The sequence below is a fragment of the Giraffa tippelskirchi genome, chromosome 6, assembly GCF_054371585.1.
Source record: "Giraffa tippelskirchi isolate mGirTip1 chromosome 6, T2T-mGirTip1v1.2.pri, whole genome shotgun sequence".
In the NCBI taxonomy this organism is placed as follows: domain Eukaryota; kingdom Metazoa; phylum Chordata; class Mammalia; order Artiodactyla; family Giraffidae; genus Giraffa; species Giraffa tippelskirchi.
The window spans coordinates 61491837-61516407 of record NC_137280.1 but is presented as its reverse complement, the minus strand read 5'-3'; the positions used below and the strand labels follow the sequence as shown (position 1 = coordinate 61516407).

The window sequence follows — 24571 nt, the reverse complement described above, 5'->3', positions numbered from 1 at the left end:
CAGAGCCGCTTTGTACAGCCGTGCAGGTGCTACTAGTGTGTTAATAGCACTGTCGTCTCTGCAGTTGTCCCCTCTCCCCAGCTTATTCAATGCAATACGTGGTATATGGGGGCTCTGGCCCATCCAGAGAGCTTAGAGCATAGTTGGAATTTGAAGGTTACAGCTGCGTTGTGGAGCTCCCCACAGAATCTCAGCTGCTGAAACATTTCTCAAAGTGTAGGAACTGGGACTGAAAACTGTGAATTCCTTTGGTGAGTGGTTTGGTATGTATTCATGCAGTCAGTGCATTCCAGCGAAGTGACAAGGAATGAATGTGCGGAAGGATCTGACGTAAAAGAAGCCAGACTGTGCGTAGAAGTAACCATCCGCTCGGGCCTCACCTTTGGGAACCACCGTGTCTCCTCAGGAAGAGCGACAGACCGGAAGAAAAGCGTCTTCTCAGGTGCATGGCTCTCCCCTCTCTGCCCCCGTCCAGGGACACCTTAAATAGCACTGGCTCTGGAAACAGAATTCCCCAGAGCCACCGTAGAAATGAGTCAGTGTGGCTTATCTGAACGCGTGAGTTGACGTCAGAGAAGTGACTGGACATTGGGGAATGCAAATAGACTGTATTAGTCAGCTCCGGCTGCCTTAACAAAGTGCCACAGACTGGCTCAAACAAGGGAAATGAATCTCCTCACAGTTCTAGAGGCTGGAAATCTGAGATCAGGGTGTCTGTAGGTTTGATGTCTTCTGAAATCTCCTTGGCTCACAGATGTCCCTTTTCTCCTCCTGTCTTCACATGGCCTTTTTACCATGTGTGTGTGCATCCCTGGAGTCTTTCTGTGTCCAAGTTTCCTCCTCCAGTGTGGACACCAGTCAGTTTGGATTAAGGCTCAATCTTTTGGCCTCATTTTAACTGCTCTTTAAAGGACCCATTTCCAAACATAGTCAAATTTTGAGGTCCTGAGGGTTAGGGTTTCAACATACAAATTTTGGATCAGTGGGGGGACACAGTTCCAACTACCTTCAGATGGCCCACCTTAAGCATTAGGGGAAAGAAAGATCATACTCTCAGGGAGGTGTGAATGGCTGTCAGAAGGTGGACTGCAACACAGCCAGCAGAAATCTAACCAGAGATGGAGCAGAGGCTCACCAAACACACGACACCCAGGCCTCCAGTCTGAGCCCTTGGATCTAAATCAAACTCGTCTGGAGGAATTTGATGGGACAGGATTCTGAGGAATTTGGAAATATCAGAGCAAAGCAGAAGAATGCCTCCACCTTGAGACCATCCAACCAAGGGAAATGAATGGTAAAGGGAACAGGCTTTCACTGAATAAGAGGTTCCGTATGGAATCTGAAGGGCCGCTGGCCCCAGAGGGCGGCCCTTCTCAGACTGCACCCACCACAGAGGACACACAGACATGTCTGAACATAACTACACACCATCCCTAGTGGTGTGGACAGTTCATTTGAGGTGACACATGTTCAACTGTGACACAGGTGATATATGGGTTTTTTAAAATAGTTTATTTGTTTATTTGACTGTGCCAGGTCTTGGTTCTGGCTTGCAGGATCTTTCAGTTGCAGTGTGCACTTAGTTTTGGCATGTGGGATCTAGTTCCCTGATTAGAGATTAAACTCAGGCCCCCTGTATTGGGAATGTAGAGTCTTAGAACCAGTGACATGTGTTTAAACTGAGATTGTTGTGTTAATTGTCCTTCCCTATGGTTCTTCTCATCTGTGTAAGAGCAATGATAATAATGAAAGATTTTAACACTATTTAATCTGTATAGTCCTTTCAGGTGGGTTTTGACTGAGAACCAGGACCCAAAATTAAATCAAAAGTACATGTCAGCTCTGGCATTTGGACTCTATCCTGGCTCACTCCATAGCCCATTCATTTTACCACTGGGCTATGATCTCATGCAGAAAATTCTGGAAAGCAGGGCCTAAAGGCTGGAATCTCAGCTTTGCCAGTAGCCAGACAGGCCATCCTTGTTTCTGCATGTTCCCTTCCATGTCAGAGAAGGGAATCTGGTGGAAATGAGGGCCTGTGGACATTATCAAGCACCCTAGACTCAGTAAGCAAGGATTGCCCTTGAAACAGTTTAAGGGTATCTCTGCCTGCAGACAGCATCGTGGTGGTGGGTTGGAGGGTTCACTGATACTTCTTCTCTGATCCTACATTCAATTTGTTTGCTTAGGGAAATTGAATTACTCAAGAGGTTGAGAAAGGAACATTGGCAATAAAGTTCAAAGACATAGATTGCACTCAGATTTCAGCCTTTTCAGTGCTAAGCAATTGATTAAATCTTTGCCTGTTTGATAGTGATAGACGGCTGAGAAACTAAGAATTTCATCCCCTTTTCCAAAGGATGTCTTTTCCTGTGTCTAAATGAACTCAAGAATGATCACTACTTGATCTTTTTTTAGGGTCTCTGCCGAGAGGCTAACTTTTGATATGTTTCTAGAGCCCAACAAGCATAGTATGGAGATGCTAATGGTGGTTGTCCATGGGAAAAGACATCAGTCCTTCTGTTTGATTCTCAGTCATAGTAGTGTGGGAATGTAGTTAGAAGTGTAGTTTCTGGCCCTGGGTGAAGATAGTATTTATGCATTTAAAGAAATAAGTGAGTAAACAAGCATGAAGGGATCCTGCAATATGTCCCAAACCACACAGCAGTGTAGTTGACCCCAGAGCAGCCCAGCCTGTAGACTTCCTACTCCACTCATTTCTATGGTCTCGTTAAATTCTTCCACCAGGGTCAAATTGGGAGCATGTAGCTCTCCAAGTTGGCTTTCCTGGTGGTTCAGTGGTAAAGAATTCACCTGCCAATGCAGGAGACGTGGGTTCAATCCTGGTCAGGAAGATCCCTTAGAGAAGGAAATGCAACCCACTCCAGTATTCCTGTCTGGAAAATCCCATGGACAGAGGAGCCTGCTGGGCTACAGTCCATGGGCTCGGAAAGAATCAGACATGACTTAGTGACTAAACAATAGCTCCCCAAATTAGAAGTTAGTTTCTGCAGATTAGAAACTCCCAATTGGGTTGTTTGGGATAGCTCCCAGCACTTCTGAGAAGAGGCCACTGCACCTTTGAATGTGAACTCAGCAGCCTTGGTCAAGCTTGGGAGGCTGGGACCACATCACTTTTCCTTGGAGTCCACCTCCAGTTCATTACCCACCAGGCAGTCACTGTCTGAATGGTGGGAAAAGCATTACTCTTAGTACAAGAACCCTTTTGAAGGCCCCACAAGAGATTGTAAAAAGCTCTGAATGTTGTTTATGAAGTAAACAGATTAGGAAAAGAAAATTGAAGTTGGCCCAGTGCCAGAGAAGAGAGGTTTAATTAACGACAAAAGCAGGGAATCAACAGAACAATGTTTTATTTTGGTGGAGTTTCTTTGTTCCCTTTAACTAAACGATTCTTTTGTGTCAATCTTTTGCTATAAATATAAGCTAATCTTCTTCTCCTGCCCTAAGCCCTGGACAGATTTTTTTCCCCCTGGCTCATTGTGTGAGAGAAAGGAAAGATATTTATTATGTACTGTGTGAAACAGTCAACTAGGGGTGGTGGATTCACCTATTCAGATCATCTTCACACAGTCCAGTGAGGTTAGCTTCATGTTCAGACTCTCCTCTTGTCATCTGATTGCCTGCCACTAGCTGAACTGAATTAGAAGCCAGAGGAGTCTGGCTGACTCAACTCTTAAAGGTCAGCCTCCCTGGGCATTGAGGAGGTGTTGAGGTTGGAGAGTGGGTCTGGAGGGGCAAGCAGTCACTGAGCATCACATCACCCACGCTGACTGCGTGGAGGTGGGCGTTGTGATCACAGTGATCCAACAAGGAATTTAACCTGGCTTTGAACTTGGCTCACTGATCTTGCAGATGACTAGGGCTCATAAGCAAGCCCAGGTCTTCTCACAGAATGTCCTCATGATCTTTCCAAGCCTGGAAAGCTGCATCTCCTGGCAAGAAGCCATTTGATAGAGTGGACAGAGGACCGAATAGGAGCAAGGAGACCAGGGGTCCAGTGCAGTTTCTGCCATGTAGAATGTGTAACCATGGACAGGTCTCATTTTTCTAATTTTTTTTAATTAAAAAAATTTTTTTTCTCCGCCCCACCTCTGCTGCAGTTTTATTGAGAAACAGTTGACATATACAAGTTTAAGGCATATAGCATGATGGTTTGATTTACATCTATCATGAAATGGTTATCACAAAATGTTCAGTTAACATCCATCTTCTCATATAAATACAATAAAAAGAAAAGAAAGAAGAAAAAAGGGAAAAAACAATCTCCTTGTGATGAAAACACTTAGGATTTGCTCTCTTAATAAATTTCCTGTGTATCATACAGCAGTGTTAGCTATGGTCATCATATTGTACATTATATTCTTAGTACTTACTTATAACTAGAAGTTTGTACCTTTTGACCACTTTCCTCCAATTCACTCTCCCTCCACCATCTGCTTCTGGTAACCACAAGTCTGATCTGTTTCTCTATGATTTTGTTTTTTTTTTAGATTCCACATATTAGTGAGATCATGTGGTCTTTTTATGTCTCTATCTGACTTCACTCAACATACTACCTTCAGGGTCCATTCATGCTGTCTCAAATGATACAATTTCCTTGTTCTTTTAAATGGTTAATGTTCCCCTGCATGTATATATATGTATATGTTAATTTCTTTACTCATTCATCCATTTATGGGCACTTGGATTGTTCCCATATCTTGCCTGTTGTAAATAATGCCGATCTGGGGGTGCAGATATCTTTCTGAGTTAGTGTTTATATTACTTTTGAGTATTCCCAGAAGTGGAATTGCTGGATCATATGGTAGTTCTATTTTTAATTTTTGAGGCTCCTCCATACCGTTTTCCATAGAGATTATACCAACTTACATTCCCACCATCAGCATACTGCTGCTGCTGCTGCTAAGTCGCTTCAGACGTGTCCGACTCTGTGCGACCCCATAGATGGCAGCCCACCAGGCTCCTCATCCCTGGGATTCTCCAGACAAGAATACTGGAATGGGTTGTCATTTCCTTCTCCAATGCATGAAAGTGAAAAGTGAAAGTGAAGTTGCTCAGTCGTGTCCGACTCTTCACAACCCCATGGACTGTAGCCTAGCTCCTCCATCCATGGGATTTTCCAGGCAAGAGTACTGGAGTGGAGTGCCATTTCCTTCTCCCCATCAGCATACAAGGGTTCTCTTTTCTCCACATCCATGCCAGCATTTGTTATCTCTTGTCTTTTTGTTAAAAGCCATTCCAATAGGCATGTAATATCTCGTTGTGGTTTAAAGTTGTATTTCCCTAATGACTAGTGAGGGGCTTCCCTGGTGGGCTAGTGGTGAAGAATCCGCCTGCCAAGGCAGGAGACCCGGGTTCAATCCCTGGGTCAGGAAGATACCCTGGAGAAGGAAATGGCAACCCACTCCAGTATTTGTGCCTGGGAAATCCCATCGATAGAGGAACCCGGTGGGCTATAGCCCAAGGGGTCACAAAAGAGTCGAACACTACTTAGCGACTAACCAACAACAACGACAATGAGAGTGACGTTGAATATTTTTTCATATATCAAATACCTGTTGACCTCTCATGAATCTTCTTGGAGCAAATGTCAATTCAGGCCTTTTGCCCATTTAAATTTTTTTTTCTTTTTTGCTGTTGATCTGTATGAGTTCTTTATATGTTTTGGATATTAACCACTTATCAGATACATGGTTTCCAAATATTTTTTTTCTATTTCATAGAATAGCTTGTCACTTTGTTGATGGATTCTTTTGCTGTGCAGAAGCTTTTTAATTTGATGAGGTCCCACTTGTTTTCTTTTGATTTTACTGCTTGTGCTTTGGGTGTATGTTCAGGTCACTTAAGATGGCCATTCTCTTGCTCTGTGTACATGCTCCACTGGACCAGTCCCTACTTCACCTACACCCTCTCTCATGAATGTGCTTGTTCCCTGCCCCAGCTAGTGACTGTTCTAATCCTTAGTCCAGAATGGCTCCACCTGCTAGTGTTTTAAAGGGAAACATCTGCTTTCATGATGGTCAATAATGATGCTCATTAACCTGAGCAATTGTGCGGGACCTGCTGATTTCCCTGGAAACTGATGAGGTAACCTTATGTCAATTCCTTCTATAAATAGCAATCTCTTTCTCCTCTGAGAAGTGAAGACTGCTGTCATGTATGCTGCGCACAGTGGGTTGACGCTCCAGGAACTTTTGCTTCAGACGTAAGATTCCTCTGTCCAATAAACCATTGATGTCTTTGTCACTGTCTCCAGGCTCTTTCTTCTGTCTTGAGGCTGGGCAGCTACAGGGCTTGCAGACCTGTGGGTACAGTTCAACATGTCACATCCAAAAATCATTAGCAAGACCCATGTCAAGGAGCCTTATTCCTGCGTTTTCTAGAAGTTTCATGGTTTCAGGTCCTACATTTAACCCTTTAATGCATTTCAAGTTAATTTTTTGTGAGTAGTTTAAGATATGGGTTCTGTTTCATTCTTTTACAAGTGAATAATAAATTATCCCAGAACCATTTATTAAAGAGACTGTCTTTTCTTCAATGAGTGTTCTTGGCTCCCTTGTCAAACTTTAGTTGATCGTGGGAAGTCTCCTTTCTAAGCTTGATTCCTCATCTATGAAGTTAGTAGGTTTGACCTGATTTGCGGGTCTCAGAGTTCTGCAGCAGAATCCCCCAGGAAACTTTAAAACTATTCACCTGCCTGAGCCTTACTTTTAGAGCATTTGTTTCACTTGGCTTGGGTGGGTCCTGGGCATTGATATTTTACAAACATGATCTAGGTAATTCTCATGTTCAGCCAGGATTGAGAAATGCTACACTAGACCCTCAGTACTTGGATGCAATTTCAAAAACAATAGAATGATCTCTGTTCGTTTCCAAGGCAAACCATTCAATATCACAGTAATCCAAGTCTATGCCCCGACCAGTTATGCCGAAGAAGCTGAAGTTGAATGGTTCTATGAAGACCTACAAGACCTTCTAGAAAGAACACCCAAAAAAGATGTCCTTTTCATTATAGGGGACTGGAATGCAAAAGTAGGAAGTTAAGAAACACCTGGCGTAACAGGCAAATTTGGCCTTGGAGTACAGAATGAAGCAGGGCAAAGGCTAATAGAGTTTTGCCAAGAGAACGCACTGGTAATAGCAAACACCCTATTCCAACAACACAAGAGAAGACTCTACATGTGGACAACACCAGATGGTCAACACCGAAATCAGATTGATTATATTCTTGGCAGCCAAAGATGGAGAAGCTCTATACAGTCAGCAAAAACAAGACCAGGAGCAGACTGTGGCTCAGATCATGAACTGCTTATTGCCAATTTAGACTTAAATTGAAGAAAGTAGGGAAAACCACTAGTCCATTCAGGTATGACCTAGATCAAATCCCTTATGAGTATACAGTAGAAGTGACAAATAGATTTAAGGGACTAGATCTGATAGACAGAGTGCCTGATGAACTATGGACAGAGGTTCGTGACATTGTACAGCAGACAGAGATCAAGACAATCCCCATGGAAAAGAAATGCAAAAAAGCAAAATGGCTGTCTGAGGAGGTCTTACAGATAGCTGGGAAGAGAAGAGAAGCGAAAAGCAAAGGAGAAAAGGAAAGATATTCCCATCTGAATGCAGAGTTCCAAAGAATAGCATTGAGAGATAAGAAAGCCTTCCTCAGCAATCAATGCAAAGAAATAGAGGAAAACACCAGAATGGGTAAGACTAGAGATCTCTTCAAGAAAATTAGAGATACCAAAGGAACATTTCATGCAAAGATAGGCTCGATAAAGGACAGAAATGGTATGGACCTAACAGAAGCAGAAGATATTAAGAAGAGGTGGCAAGAATACACAGAAGAACTGTACAAAAAAGATCTTCACGACCCAGATAATCACGATGGTGTGATCACTCACCTAGAGCCAGACATCCTGGAATGTGAAGTCAAGTGGGCCTTAGAAAGCATCACTATGAACAAAGCTAGTGGAGGTGATGGAATTCCAGTTGAGCTATTTCAAATCCTCAAAGGTGATGCTGTGAAAGTGCTGCACTCGATATGCCAGCAAATTTGGAAAACTCAGCAGTGGCCACAGGACTGGAAAAGGTCAGTTTTCGTTCCAATCCCAAAGAAAGGCAATGCCAAAGAATGCTCAAACTATTGCACAATTGCACTCATCTCACATGCTAGTAAAGTAATGCTCAAAATTCTCCAAGCCAGGCTTCAGCAATACATGAACCGTGAACTTTCAGATGTTCAAGCTGGTTTTAGAAAAGGCAGAGGAACCAGAGATCAAATTGCCAACATCCAATGGATCATCGAAAAAGCAAGAGAGTTTCAGAAAAACATCTATTTCTGCTTTATTGACTATGCCAAAGCCTTTGACTGTGTGGATCACAATCAACTGGAAAATTCTGAAAGAGATGGGAATACCAGACCATCTGACCTGTCTCTTGAGAAACCTGTATGCAGGTCAGGAAGCAACAGTTAGAACTGGACATGGAACAACAGACTGGTTCCAAATAGGAAAAGGAGTCCGTCAAGGCTGTATACTGTCACCCTGCTTATTTAACTTATATGCAGAGTACATCATGAGATATGCTGGGCTGGAAGAAACACAAGCTGCAATCAAGATTGCCGGGAGAAATATCAATAACCTCGGATATGCGGATGACACCACCCTTATGGCAGAAAGTGAAGAAGAACTAAAGAGCCTCTTGATGAAAGTGAAAGAGGAGAGTGAAAAAGTTAGTTTAAAGCTCAACGTTCAGAAAACTAAGATCATGGCATCTGGTCCCATCACTTCATGGGAAATAGATGGGGAAACAGTGAAAATAGTGTCAGACTTTAATTTTTTGGGCTCCAAAATCACTGCTGATGGTGATTGCAGCCATGAAATTAAAAGACGCTTACTCCTTGGAAGGAAGGTTATGACCAACCTAGATAGCATATTTAAAAGCACAGACATTACTTTGCCAACAAAGGTCCGTCTAGTCAAGGCTATGGTTTTTCCAGTGGTCGTGTATGGATGTGAAAGTTGGATGGTGAAGAAAGCTGAGCGCCGAAGAATTGATGCTTTTGAACTGTGGTGTTGGAGAAGACTCTTGAGAGTCCCTTGGACTGCAAGGAGATCCAATCAATCCATCTTAAAAGAGATCAATCCTGGGTGTTCATTGGAAGGACTGATGTTGAAGCTGAAACGCCAATACTTTGGCCACCTCATGCGAAGAGTTGACTCATTGGAAAAGACCCTGATGCTGGGTGAGATTGGGGGCAGGAGGAGAAGGGGACGACAGAGGATGAGATGGTTGGATGGCATCACCAACTCGATGGACATTGGTTTGGGTAGACTCTGGGAGTTGGTGATGGACAGGGAGGCCTGGTGTGCTGCAATTCATGGGGTCGCAAAGAGTCGGACACGACTGAGCAACTGAACTGAACTGAACTGAGACCCTCACCTCCAGTTCTGGGATTCCACTTTGATGGACCAAGATCTCTTTAATTAGAAAACTTTACTTTTCTATGGAAATAGCAAGAAGGAAATAAGCATTTTACTGAGGATCTGATAGCACATTTGTGGTATTTATTCTGTATAACAGTCTCTAGGCTGTCAGTTATCATATCCATTTTCAGAGTTGAAGTAATCAAGGTCAGAAAGTTTTGACATTCATTCAGCAATGCTTGCTGAGCATCTACTCTGCTGCTGTTGTAGGTGCTGGGGACACTTGATGAACAAAATAGACCAAATCCCTGCTCTCATGGAGCTCAAGTCCTAGTCTGACAGATGGATAATTAGTTGTTTTTGTTCAGTCTCTCAGTCATGTCCAATTCTTTGCAACCCCATGGACTGAAGCATACCAGGCTTCTCTGACATGAGCTTGCTCAAGCTCATGTCCATTGAGTCAGTGATGCCATCCAACCATCTCATCCTCTGTTGTTCCCTTTTCCTCCTGCCTTCAATCTTTCCCAGCATCGGGGTCTTTTCTAATGAGTCGGTTCTTTGCATCAGGTGGCCAAACAATCGGAGCTTCAGCTTTAGCATCAGTACTTCCAATGAATATTCAGGGTTGATTTCCTTTAGGATTGACCGGTTTGATCTCCTTGCAGTCCAAGGGACTCTCAAGAGTCTTCTCCAACACCACAGTTCAAAAACATCAATTCTTCAGTGCTCATCCTTCTTTATGGTCCAACTCTCACATCTATACATAACTACTGGAAAAACCATAGCTTTGACTAGACGAACCTTTGTTGACAAAGTAACGTCTCTGTTTTTTAATATGCTGTCTAGGTTTGTCATAGCTTTTCTTCCAAGGAGCAAGCATCTTTTAATTTCATGGCTGCAGTCACCATCTGCAGTGATTTTGAAGCCCAAGAAAATAAAGTCGTCACTGTTTCCATTGTTTCTCCATCTATTTGTCATGAAGTGATGTGACCAGATGCCATGATCTTTGGTTTTTGAATGTTGAGTTTTAAGCCAACTTTTTCACTCTTCTCTTTCACCTTCATCAATAGGCTATCAAAAGTTCCTGGTTTGTCTGGGATCATAAATGTCTGTTATTTTTAACATGATTTTTGGATTATTGAGTTGGTTGATCAAGGAACACATCCTTGAGGAGGTGACATATGAGTTGAGATGTGAATGGCAGAGACCTGAGACCCCAGGCAATGGGAACAATAAATGTAAAGGCCCTGAGCTAGCAATAATTTTGTTGTGCTGGGGACCAAATACAAAGCCCAGTAAGACAAGGTCAAAGAAGTGGGCAGAGCAGCCTTGGGAGTTTTGCTGGGGACTGTTTGGATTTTATCCTAAGTATGGTGGGAAGACTCCAGAAGGCTTTAAGCTGGGGAGATCCAGGATCTAATTCAGTGATTCTCAACCAGGAAACATTCAACAATGCCTGGAAATATTTTTGGTTGTCACATTTGACGGGTGAAGGTATTACGGGTATCTAGGGGGTAGAGCAGTGCAAAGAAATAGAGGAAAATAATAGAATGGGAAAGACTAGAAATCACTTCAAGAAAATTAGAGATACCAAGGGAACATTCATGCAAAGATGGGCTCAATAAAGGACAGAAATGGTATAGATCTAACAGAAGCAGAAGATATTAAGAAGAGGTGGCAAGAATACACAGGAGAACTGTACAAAAAAGATCTTCATGACCCAGATAATCACAATAGTGTGATCACTCACCTAGAGCCAGACATCCTGGAATGTGAAGTCAAGTGGGCCTTAGGAAGCATCACTACAAACAAAGCTGGTGGAGGTGATGGAATTCCAGTTGAGCTATTTTAGATCCTAAAAGATGATGCTGTGAAAGTGTTGCACTCAATATGCCAGCAAATCTGGAAAACTCAGCAGTGACCACAGGACTGGAAAAGGTCACTTTTCATTCCAATCCCAAAGAAAGGCAATGCCAAAGAATGCTCAAACTACTGCACAATTGCACTCATCTCACACACTAGTAAAGTAATGCTCAAACTTCTCCAAGCCAGGCTTCAGCAGTATGTGAACTGTGAGCTTCCAGATGTTCAAGCTGGTTTTAGAAAAGGCAGAAGAACCAGAGATCAAATTGCCAGCATCCGCTGGATCACTGAGAAAGCAAGAGAGTTCCAGAGAAACATAACTGTGTGGATCACAATAAACTGTGGAAAATTCTGAAAGAGATGGGAATACCAGACCACCTGACCTGCCTCTTGAGAAACCTGTATGCAGGTCAGGAAGCAACAGTTAGAACTGGACATGGAACAGCAGACTGTTTCCAAATAGGAAAAGGATATGCAGAGTATATCATGAGAAACGCTGGGCTGGATGAAGCACAGGCTTAAATCAAGATTGCTGGGAGAAATATCAATAACCTCAGAAATGCAGATGTATTTGTCCAACGCAAATGTCCACTCTTATGGCAGAAAGTCAAGAGGAACTAAAAAGCCTCTTGATGAAAGTGAGAGAGGAGAGAGGAGAGTGAAAAGGTTGGCTTAAAGCTTAACATTCAGAAAACTAAGATCGTGGCATCCGATCCCATCACTTCATGGCAAATAGATGGGGAAACAGTGGAAACAGTGGCTGACTTTATTTTGGGGGGCTCCAAAATCACTGCAGATGGTGACTTCAGCCATGAAATTAAAAGACACTTACTCCTTGGAAGAAAAGTTATGACCAACCTAGACAGCATATTAAAAAGCGGAGACATTACTTTGCAACAAAGGTCCGTCTAGTCAAGGCTATGGTTTTTCCAGTAGTCATGTATCGATGTGAGAGTTGGACTATAAAGAAAGCTGAGCGCCCAAGAATTGATGCATTTGAACTGTGGTGTTGGAGAAGACTCTTGAGAGTCCCTTGGAATGCAAGGAGATCCAACCAGTCCATCCTAAAGGAGATGAGTCCTGGGTGTTCATTGGAAGGACTGATGTTGAAGCTGAAACTCCAATACTTTGGCCACTTGATGCGAAAAGCTGACTCATTTGAAAAGACCCTGGTGCTGGGAAAGGTTGAGGGCAGGAGGAGAAGGGAAAGACAGAGGATGAGATGGTTGGATGGCATCACCGACTCAATGGACATGAGTTTGGGTAAACTCCAGGAGTTGGTGATGGACAGGGAGGCCTGGCGTGCTGTGGTTCATGGGATCGAAAGGAGTCAGACACGACTGAGCGACTGAACTGAACTGAATTAGGTAGAGGCCTGGGATGCTGCTAAACATATTATGTCACATGAGACAGGAACTAGCCCTCCCCCACCTCTACAAACACACACACACACACACACACACACACACACACACACACACCCAACTAGTTACCCAGCTTGAAATGTCAACAGTACTGAGGACTTCAAAGATCATTTTGTACTCCTAGTAGGAATGTAAAATAATGCAGTTATCATGAAGAACAGTGTGGCAGCTCCTCAAAAAGTTAAAAATATTAATACCATATAGTTCAAAAGAATTGCAAGAAGTGTCTTGGAAAGTCATACATTCATGTTTGTAGCAACAATATTCATAATAGCCAAGAGGCGGAAGCAACACAAATGTCCATTGACAGATGAATGTGTGTGCTCAGTTGTTCCCTTGTGTCTGACTCTTTGCAACACCATGGACTATAGCCTACCAGGCTCCCCTGTCCATGGGATTTTCCAGGCATGAAAACTGGATTGGGTTGCCATTTCCTACTCCAGGGGATCTTCCTGACCCAGGTATCATCAACCTGCGTTCTTGTGTCTCCTGTATTGGCAGATGAATTCTTTACCCACTGAGTCACCTGAGAAGCCCTGACAGATGAATAGATAAACTATATGTGTTCTTCTACATATAATGGAATATTATTCAGCCTTAAAAAGAAGAATATAGTGACACATACTACAGCATGAAGGGAGCCTTGAATAATAATGCTTAGTGAAATAAGCTAGTTACTAGAAGACAAAAACTACGTGATTTCACTTATATGTGGTACTTAGAGTAGTCAGACTCACAGAAACAAGTTGCTAAGGGTGGTTAGGAAATGAGGAATTGTTTAATGGGTGCAGAGTTACAGTTTTGCAAGATGAAAACATTCTAGAGATTTAGTTGCTCAACAGTGTGGACATACTTAACACTACTTAAAAGTGGTTTAAATGGAAAATTTTATTATGCATGTTTCATCACAATTTAAAAAAAAGACCAGCTCACTCTGGCTATTGAGTAGAGAATGAACTGTTAGGTGACAACTATAGATGCAGGGAGACTAGTTAGCAGGTTATTATAGTAATCCAGATAAGAGATGAATGGTGGCTTGCACGCAGTGGGTAGCAATGGTGATGAGAGAAGTGACCAGACTTAGGACATCTTTTGGTGGTGGAGGGCCTGCTGATGGTTTGGATGTGGGGATCCGGCCTTATGTCCAAGGTCACTCTGCCGATAAGTGGCAGAGTTGGGACTTGAACGCAGGGATGACTCCACTCTCACTTTCTCTCCAAATATCACACTTTCCAACATCATCTAATTGACTAAAACCTCACTGGGGTAGCATTTCTTGCCATTTTGATCCATTTCACGCTATTGGGTAGGTGGCAATTACTTCATATATTGTCTTCTAAAAAATGCCATGACATATATATTTCTCAAAGCTCTAAGCTTTCAAACACTGGTTTTATTTCAGCTCATTGCACACAAGCTGGTCTTTCTGCCAGCAGCTCCCAGCTTCACTGCCTCATTTGCAGTTGTGCTTTTGTGTGGCTTTAATTGTGAGGGGGAACTACAGTCATCGGCCTGTGGTTTTCTGTTTAGTCTGTAGATTAAGATGACAGACCTTATTCATGCTGGCAGTCAAAATGCTGCTAATTCCACAGATACCTCTGCAGATACCTAATTCAGTCAGAATGCTTCTAATTTGCTTCCAATACCTAGTGGGGGAAGCCATCAGGGGATGATCTCCTAGAAATTTTTGTTTTCACCTCTGTTTCTTAATGTTTAGGTTGCTAGGAAACCAGACAAATATCAGAGAAAGGGCTTTCTGAGGTCACCTGAGGACCAGCTTGTGTTAATGGCCACAAATTGCAATCAAGCTTCAGTGGTTGCTAAGGTCTCCTGAAGAGGCTGAATAAGGGGACTTCCCTATGGTTCAGTGGTTAAGACTCTGTGCTTACATTGCAGGAGGCACAGGTTGACTCCCTGCTTGGGGAACTAAGATGCCACGTGCTGCACAGCATGGCCAAAAAAGAAATTTTAAGAAAAAAAGAAAAGAGTAAAGGTTGAGTAAGGGTGCTGTGGCTGCCTTGTGGGGCCAGTTTATTTTCCCTTTCCTGGACTTTTCCTTACCTGGTCCAAGGAAAGACCCTTAGGGAACTAAGCCACCAAATCTGGGAGACAACCAAAGCCTTGGCTTTCCATTCTCAGCTGCTATGGAGGGTATGCTTGGATCTGGCCTAAGCAGAAACCTTCTACTGCTTCTGAGGAATACATCTGCTCAGCAAATAATGGTATTGCATGTATGTGGGTGGGTAGGGAAACCCAACAATCTACTTTACAGTTATGCTTAAGGACTCCTCCTCCCCTGTTCTTTTTGACTAAGGTTTATATAATCGATACTGTGGCCATAAAAGTAGATGTTCTCAAACTGTGGTCCCTGGACCAGCAGCATCAGCATCACCTGGGAACTTGTTAGAAATGCGGACACTTGGGCCCTATCCCAGACTTCCTGGATTAGAAACTCTAGGGCTGAGGCCCCAAAATCTCTTGACAAGGTTTCTGGGTGATATTGACATGTGCAGCTTTGGGAAAAATCCAGTCCCAGGAATCAAGCATTTGCCAGTTGAATTTATACCTTGGTTCTTTTCCATGAGCCTCAGTCTGAAGGGAGGAGATAATTCATGCCAAGCATCTGGCATGCGTCAGAGATGCAGATCCTCTTCCAGTAAAACCCGCTTTTCATGATTTGTTAGGCAGCACCTGGAGTTAAAATATGTGTTCAAAAAGAAGGGACTTCTGCTGCAAGTTAAAGATTATTGTTTTAGTGTAACCTGTCTTATCACAATATAAAATCTGAATCACAGAGCTTTTACTGTGGTTCAGAATCTATGCTTCTCAGAAAAGAGGAAGCTGGGGTCATGAGTACCTGTTTGAATTCTGCTGGTGGTGACTTCTGCACACATAAAGGCAAGAAGACAGAGAGACCCTCTCCTTCCTCACAGCCACTCAGGTTCAGAAAATCCACTGGGTTCAGTGTCTGATACTCTGCCCAGTGGAAACTGATCAGAGCTCCTAAAAAGTCCAGGACTCAGGGCATATCTCCCAGGGCAGCTGCCCTTCTCCACCACCCAGAGATGCTGCTCTCTGCCCTCTGGGGCTATCTGTAAAGGACAGTTTGCAGCTGGGGAAGATATATAAGCGTTTTGTGTTCCACCTCAAATGCCAAGGGGAAGGTTATCGGAGGGAAGAGACGAGAAAGATAAATGATAGCCAATTCCTCCCGGATTACCAGGCACTGTTCATCTTGTGTCTTCTCCTCTTCACTCAGGGTGGCACAGTGAGAGTTCAGAAGTTATGTATTCCAGGGCTCACTGTGTGCCCCATGGTACACTCAGCACCTTATATATGTATATATTATATATATATAACATATATATATTACCTTTGTTAATTCTCATGAAGATCCTCAAAGAAGATTTAATCCCCATTTTACAGATGAGGGAAAGGAGGCACAGAAATATCATCATTCTTCCATGGCTTTGGACCCACAACTAGAATTGTAGGGGAGGTGGGATTCACAGCGGCCTGGGGATGGACTGCAGAGCCTGGGACACTACTTGCCAGGCTATGGTGTGATGCTAACAGCTGTTGAACTTTGGCAGCTCAGCATCCTGGTACAAGCTGGGCTTCAGAGGGACAACTGACACAGCAGCGGTCTCAACTTCACTTGTACATAGGGATTGCCTGCGGAGCTTTCAACTAATACTACCGCCTGGTCCCTTCCTAGAGATTCTGATATAGCTGTGCTGAGGTGGTAAGTGAAAGTCACTCAGTCGTGTCCAACTCTTTGTGACCCCATGGACTGTACAGTCCGTGGAATTCTCCAGGGCAGAATACTAGAGTGGGTAGCCTTTCCCTTCTCCGGGGGATCTTCCCAACCCAGGGATCAAACCCAAGTCTCCTGCATTGCAGCCAGATTCTTTAACAGCTGAGCCACTGAGAAACTCTATCATAGGCTCAGGTGGAGCTTGGAAGGCAGTTAAGCACCGGACATGTGCAGATCTGGCCTTGACTTATAGACCCTTCAGAATGCAATCTTCTGAGGCTTCCCTGGTGGCTCAGTGGTAAAGAATCTGCCTGCCAGTGTGGCAGACACAGGTTCGATCCCTCTTCTGGGAAGATCCCATGTGCCTTGGAGCAACTAAGCGTGAGTACCACAACTACTGAGCCTGTGCTCAGGAGCCACAGCTACTGAAGCCTGCACGCCCTAGAGCCCATGCTCCGCAACTAGAGAAAAGCTGCCACAGCAGTGAAGATCCAGCACAGCCAAAAATAAAGAATGTAATTGTCTGGAATCAAACACATACAAAAACAAACCTCATCAAGTCCCCAGAGCTCTCCAGCAACATGAAAGTTGGCACTTCTTCGAGCCAGAAGGGAATGGAAATCTTTGCCAAGTTTAGAAAAAAATTCCCTGACTTTGAGCAATATTTGACCAGTGTCTTAACAGTCTTTCCCCCCCACCCCCAAATATAGAAATGATACATTCCAGACACATCAAGTCAGTTTCCTACATAGCTTCTTATGTATTTAAGTTAAAAATGACCCTAGTTCAGTAATAAAGTAGCATGATTTTCTTTTTTTAATTAAAAAAAAATTTATTTGACTGTGTAGGGTCTTAGCTGCATCATGCAGGGTCTTGTTGTGGCGCGTGGACTCTCTAGTTGTGGCTTGTGGGCTCAGTAGTTGTGTCGCATGGACCCCAGAGCACACAGGCTTCGGTAGTTGCAGTATGTGGACTTCGTTGCTCTGTGACATGTGGGATCTTAGTCCCCTAACCAGGGATTGAACTGCAACCCCTGCATTGCGAGGTGGATTCTTAACCATTGGACCATCAGGGAAGTCCCATGATTTCCTTTTTTTTTCAAACAAACATCCCAGAGTTTATAAATCCAAGCGAGTATTTCCCTCTCCAATAAATCCATTTGAGAATGAAGTCCCATGTTTCCGTGATGCTGTCGTTGCTCAAGACTCCGTGGGGATCCTTTCAGAATTCCCTGAGAACTGTATTAAATAAAAAAAAACTTCACAGATTATTTAATCATTGCCTTGCTCTTTGATCAAAATTGGATTTACTGCACTTATTTGATGTCTTTGTTCCCCTGATTGGCTCTGAATAATGTCTACCAATGTTTGATACTGTAATCTGCAGTCAGTCACGTTTTCTCAGCATGAGAATATGCAAATGAGTGTAGCCCAGGCCCTGAAGGCATTCCAGGGTTTGTGATTTGGCAAATAATGAAATGCTGTCTTTATATTATAGCAGTTTGTTCTAATATGTGTTATTTTTGTCTCTCCAACTCAGCTCTTTTGTACAACCCAAAGGTCTAAGGTGTCTTAGAAATGTCTCCACAGTCCCTGTGCTTGTCACATAGTGAACTTTAATTGGTACTTGTTGGTTGATTAAATAGTGATCACAGGTTTTCGCCACCATGTGGATGAATTTACTCAGCAGAGGATTCTACACAGAGGAAGATCGTAGGAGCAAATGCTTATGAAAGTTGCCTCAAGCACTTTTTTTAGTAATGGTGCTGAAAGGATAGTAAGCAGAAGGACTGCTAACTACATTAAAGGACAAGCAATTGTAGAGCTGGAAGGGGGCCAGTCATCGGAATCAAGGTGGAGGTAAAGCTGCAGCCCCATCAGTCAGTAGCTGAGTGTTGAGATACACAACTTCCTGTGTTTCAGTTTCATCATCTGTGAAATGGGGATAAGAACCCTTGCATTGCAAGGTGCAGAAACTGATTACATCTGTAGTTGGGCACCAGTGACTGAACTGGAGATGAGCTCCTGGGAAAGGAGGTGCCTGGGAAGAGGCTCTGGCCTTCTGGGGTCAAGTCTCTAGTTCTCTCAGCATCACAAACTTCTTTGGAAATGTGGCAGTTATGATACTGTTTTTTATTGTTGGTCACAACTCTCTGGTTACTATTCATAGCTGTCCTTTGCAGAAATGTTGCTATCTCAGCTCTGCTTTTGGAAAAGAAGAAAAGGACATACTGGTCCAGCTTGGGCTAGAGTTTTAAGGGAAAGGAAGATGGCTCTGGAGTCTAGTATCGAGCTAACCACAGAGCTCAGCAGGAGAAAGGTGAGACCCAGGGGACATCAAAGGGAGACTCTTACCCATGGGGTGCAGAGCACCCCCGCTTTGTACCTTTTCTTAGCTGAGGTTGTGCATGTGTTTACAAGACTTCTGCTATTGTGCGAGGGAGACTGACAGGTGGAAGTCCCTCTGCTCTTCGGAAGGACCTACCAGCTTTGCAACACCTTGTATCTCAGTGTCCAGGAAGCCTGGTTCTGAGTCCTCAATCTGTCCTAAGAACCTGCCTAAACTTGAGAGAGGCACTACACTCTTTGGTCCTAGCCCTTTTTTGTGTTGGTTGGTCTTTTGTTTTATTTTAAATTAATTTTTATTGGAGTATAGTTGTTTACAATGTTGTGTTAGTTTCTGCTGCACAGCAAAGTGAATCAGCAATATGTGTACATATATCCCCTCTTTTTTGGATTTCCTTCTCATTCAGGTCACCACAGAGCATCGAGTAGAGTTTCCTGAGCTATACAATAGGTTCTCGTTAGTTATCTGATTTATATATAGTGTCAATAGGCTTCCCAGGTTGTGCAGTGGTAAAGAATCCATCTGTCAATACAGGAGATGACAGAAACGTGGCTTTGATCCCTGGATTGGGAAGATTCCCTGGAGTAGGAAATGGCAACTCACTCCTGTATTCTTGCCTGGAAAATTCCATGGACAGTGGAGCCTGGCGGGCTACAGTCCACGGGGTCGCAAAAAGTCAGACACGACTGAGCGACTGAGCACACACACACATTAATGGTGTATATACGTCAATCCCAATCTCCCAATTCATCCCACCTGCTTTTCCCTCAGGGTCCTAGCTGTTAAATGAACATTATCACCCCTATCTTATCCCCCAGTCATGAGAATCCTATAAAACAATGGAAGATGAGTAAAGACACAGTGCAGATCAAGACACTCGAAAATCAATCTTTCTCAGATGTCCTGAGTTTCATTCTATGAACAAACAGGAGCTTGGCTTTTTCACTCCTCAGTGACAGTGCCAGAATTGAAAATATTTGCTCTTGGAATTCAGATGAGTTTATTCTTCGCATCCAAGGCTAGCCTGCAGCGTCAAATGTGACTTTGGCCATATTTGCAACAGTAATAATCCTGTTCTCCCCACGTCTTCTCTGTGCCTATCCCCACCCAGAGTGTCTGTTACTGGTTTTAGCCTTTCAGAACAGTCACTCAGTGCTTCAAGGTGACCTGTGGGTGGGTAGCTCTCTTTTATCCCTGATTATTTGCCTGCTGAGTTCTTCTAGGATGGACATTCATGATCTCTCCTTTTCCATCCCTCTTGCAAAGAAAAAAAGCCTTAAGCTGGATGTTCATTGTGATCTGACTTGACAATGAGCTTGTGAGTGTGTGTGTGACTAATCTCAGAAATGACAAGTGGTTTCCTTCCCCCTTTTCTTAAAATAACTGATTTGGACAAGAAAAAAAAATCCCAATCTGTAAGAGTTGAAAGAGCACTTGCCCAGTCTTCGCCCTGGAGGAGGGAAGGGGGAGAGGAGGAATTGCCACCCATTTCCTGGGTTTGATGACAACTGTAGCATGCTTCCATGTCCTAGGTGTGCCCTGGGATCACTGACTGAGCCTTGTCGGGGCAACGGCAGGAGAGAGGGGCCCAGAACTGTCCCTGTGGTTGTAGCTCGGTAACAGTTCTAACTGCAGGGGTGACTAAGTCGAAACAATGCAATCTTATCTGCAAAATGGGGACACTAAACTGGGTGATTTCTGAGGTCTTTTCAGTTTGACTTTGTTCAATTGCTGAGCTTTAAGAGAACAAAATTCAAATGCTACCAAGGTATTTCTTTTTGTTAAATTGAAGGATAATTTTTTTACAGAATTTTGTTGTTTTCTGCCAAACATCAACAGGAATCGGCCACAGTTACCAAGGTATTTCTGATCCACTTGGTCTTATGTTTAATATTAGTAAAATAGGAATGAAGAACTTCAAAAAAGTATAGCTTTCTATATTATCTACTTGTTAATGATAATCTGAGACAGTTTCAAAGCTTGATGTTCTGACAACCAAAGCCATAATTATTATAGAAATATTTACTGAGAAACTACATACCTAGCACTATCTAGTTTAACAGAGGGGCTCCTACTCTTTTCCTCTTTACAATAAAGTTGGAGAGAGGAGGAAGAGATTCATGTACATAAGAAACTAACACATGGAAAATCTATTAAATGCCAAATTGGAAAAATTAAGTGTTGTGGGACCTGTGGAGGAATGAATGGCAGCGTGTGACTTTTAAGAATGGAGAAGCTAACTCAGGACTTCCCCCTTAGAGAATGAGAAGTGTCTAAAAGAGTCTAACTCAGTGAAACAGAGTAGAATGGTGGTTGCCAGGGGCTGAGGAAGGGGAACTGGGAAGTTGTTCAATGGGTATAATGTTTCAGTTATGCAAGATGACAATGGTCCTAGAGTCTGTCTTACTACATAACACCTATAGTGAACAATACTGTATAGTGCCCTTAACCATCTCTTAGAAGGGCAGATCTCATGTTAATTGTTCTTGGGCTTCCCAGGTGGCACTAGTTTTAAGAATCCGCCTGCCAATGCAGGAGATTCAGGTTCGATCCCTGAGTCGGGAAGATCCCGTGGAGGAGGGCATGGCAACCCACTCCAGTATTCTTGCTGGAGAATCCCCATGGACAGAGGAGCCTGGCGGGCTACTGTCCATAGGGTCTCAAAGAGTCGGACACGACTAATGTGACTTAGTACGCAGCACAACAATAACAACCACAGCAAGGAGAGGCACAAAGAAATTTTCAGAGGTGCTGGGTATGTCTATCACCTTGATTATGATGATTGCTTCATGAGTATATGCCTATGTCCAAACTCATCAAATTCTATACATTTAACATGTGCAGTTTTTTGTATATCCATTATTCCTCAATAAAGCTGTTTAAAAAGAAATGAGCAGAAAAGGGGAGAGGGAGAGAGAGAGAGAAGGAAGTAATTCTGGGCAGAGAGATCCTGTGAGCAAAAGCAGAGAGGCTGAAAATACTGGGTTTAATTAGGAAGCGGTAAATATCTTGGTGCATCAAAAGCAGAATGAGGGCAGTGGCTGGTAGAAATATTGGCAAAAAATTATATTTGAGATAGATTAAGGAGGACCTTGAAGATCATGTGAAGTCAGAGACATAAAAAATAAGGGACTGATTAAATTAGATTTGTATTTAGTAATAATCTACTGCGGCCAGGCAGGGAGAATAGTTTCTACAAGCATAGCATCTCTACGAGGCAGGTTTTCCAAGGCAGCTCAGATCTCAAATAGACCTTTTATTTGTCTCCCTGTGTGCTTGTCACATGCCCTGATTTTGGCTTCAGAAAATAAAATCCTGAATCACAGATGATGTGATTGCTAATCTTGTAGATAGGTGCTGTTGGATGTGTTGCCCAGGCAATTTGTGCCACCAATAAGGACCACCTGGAGAAGATGCCCTTGTGCAAAAGAGGGTGGGAGTGTGAAGCATGGTACAGGCTACTGGGGGAGGTAATTCTGGCTTTTGGTGCCCCTCAAACTCACAGTGCTGATTGTCACATATTTCAAAAACAGTTCAGGCCACCTTTCTCTGTAGGGATCAGGTCATTTTACTCTCAGCTAGCCCCACCCTTCATGCTGCAACTTACACCTCCCTCAGACTCTTTTTATTTTCTACCTCTTGCTTTAATTATGTGTGTATTAATCTTTTGATCTTTTCCGCTAGATGAGAGAGCTCTTTTGGGGCTTACTGAAATTGCAGTTCATTTTGTATATCATCATTTCTCATCCATCAATTTTTGTGGAATTACAGAATCTTGGACTGTAAAGGACAATAAAAACAATCCATCCTAAGGGTGCCCTTAGACATCACAGACCATGTCTGGATAATTTGGATGGGTAGATGAGTGGATAGATGGAGGAACAGTTAAGTAGAAAGGTAGGTATATGGATGAATGGATGGGTGGGTGGGTGGGTGTTAATTAGATAGGTATGTGGCTCTATAAATGGTTAGATAGGTAGAAGGATGGATTGAGGATTGGAGGATGCATGAATGGGTAGATGACTACTACAGATGGGAGACGCTTTTTCATTGGAAGATGTTTATAGCAACTCTAAGCAGCACTTTGCTTTTTCAGATGCACAATTAAAGTCAGTTACCTTGCTCTGGGTGGTAGATGTTCTGCTTGTGGTCAGCCACCTCTGAGTGTTTGCATACTGAACTCTGTCCCAGTGATGGGGACCAACGCTGAAGTAGATTCATTTCTTTATATATCAGGAAGCAAAGGGCCACACAATTTATACATCTTGCCAACACAATTTTGTTTTTCATGTAAGAAAGTCTTTGGGGATATTTGGATCACTGAGTCAAATGAGGAAGTGATTTAGAGGTAAGGGTGACTGAGCATGAAAACTGTTTCCATTGTTGTTCTCAAGTACACGGGCATTTGCTGTAGTCTTGATATCTCCAGGGATGATCATCTTCTTTTCTTCAAATGGATGACACACTGTTAAGTGACTGTGGGAACTGAGGCCTTCCTGTACCTCTAACTGGTAATGTGTCTTTGAACTTGACCTTGAAGAAGCTGACTCTTCTTGGTAAATTACTCTTAGTGCTAATCATTATCTCTATCACCATAAATACTGAGCATTTATCACAAGTCATGTCATGTGCAAAATGCTTTGCATGCACTCCACCGTCTGATATACTGTATATTTTACCCTGATATGTTACCTTTCCTTGCCCACTGGAAGGATGGGGATTTTTTAAAAATAATTTTTAAAAGTTGTGGGTTTTTTTTTTTGGCTATGCCACACAGCATGTGGGATCTTACTTCCTTGACCAGTGATCAAACCCATGCGTCCTGCATTGGAAGCATGGAGTCTTAACCAATGGATCCAGGGAAGTCCCAGGATGGGGATTTTTAAAAAAAATCTTTTGTTTACTGCTCTAATTCCAGCAGCTAGAACAGTGCTGGCTCATCATAGGCATTCAGTAATATTTATTGACTAGATAGATGAGTTATCTCATCTATTTCTCATAGAGCCTCTAGGAGGTGGATGTTTCCCTTTCCACTTCAGAGATGGGAAAATTATGACATGGATCTTACATACCTTTGGAGATATTTTAGTTTTTTTCAGGAGGGCATACCATCTGAGGCTCCTAAGAAGGGAAAGGATGCATTTCACCAGAAAAACATAAAGAAAAGAAACTCCAGCTCAGCTTTGCTTACACAGGACAGTTACACAGGGTCTTCACCTGGACTTGTTTCTCTAAACTGTGCATTTCATCTTCCACTTACCACTATCATCTGCATTGATGGAGGAGATATACTCAAGGGCTCCAAGGCAGACGTGGAAGGGAGTGAATAAGGATGAAACACACGGCACAGCCAAGCCTTTATGTAAAATGTTACCTCACTTCCTGGTTAAAAGCAGAGACAGGGTTTCCTCCAGTGACATGATCTGAACGAAGCGGCCCATCTCTTCCCCTCCCCATCTCTTTATGAGCCTACCCAACTGTTCAGCTCTTAGACAGAAAACCCTTTGTTATCACTACATCTCCACTGCCCAACAGAGTAGCAGGTGTGCAGTAGGTGCCTTATAAATGCTGGTTGAGTTGATGGAATTTCTCCGGAGTAAATTCAGGGGCACAGCCTAGCTCCTAAGCACTCTCAGCCCCTTACTTATGCCTTCCAGTTGAGACTTGATCACACAATCCAAGCTGGGAGGAGGTGAGAGAAAGACTGGGCTCTGTTGACAGAGATGGTG

General features: G+C 43.1%; 2 long non-coding RNA genes across 2 annotated transcripts in view; one reads left to right on the top strand and one right to left on the bottom strand.

The window, feature by feature from the left end:
- Window positions 1–382: 382 nt before the first annotated feature.
- Window positions 383–24571, top strand: part of LOC145509698 (uncharacterized) — a 49426-nt gene continuing 25237 nt past the window's right edge. The window contains exons 1-3 of the long non-coding RNA XR_014056318.1: window positions 383–442; window positions 22614–22739; window positions 23237–23353. This is a non-coding gene — a long non-coding RNA (uncharacterized LOC145509698). The remainder of the gene's footprint in view (window positions 443–22613; window positions 22740–23236; window positions 23354–24571) is intronic.
- LOC145511429 (uncharacterized) lies at window positions 8819–14729 on the bottom strand. Its single transcript, XR_014057848.1, has 2 exons — window positions 12556–14729; window positions 8819–9335 (listed from the first exon to the last, which is right to left on the bottom strand). It is a non-coding gene; the product is annotated as an uncharacterized LOC145511429 (long non-coding RNA).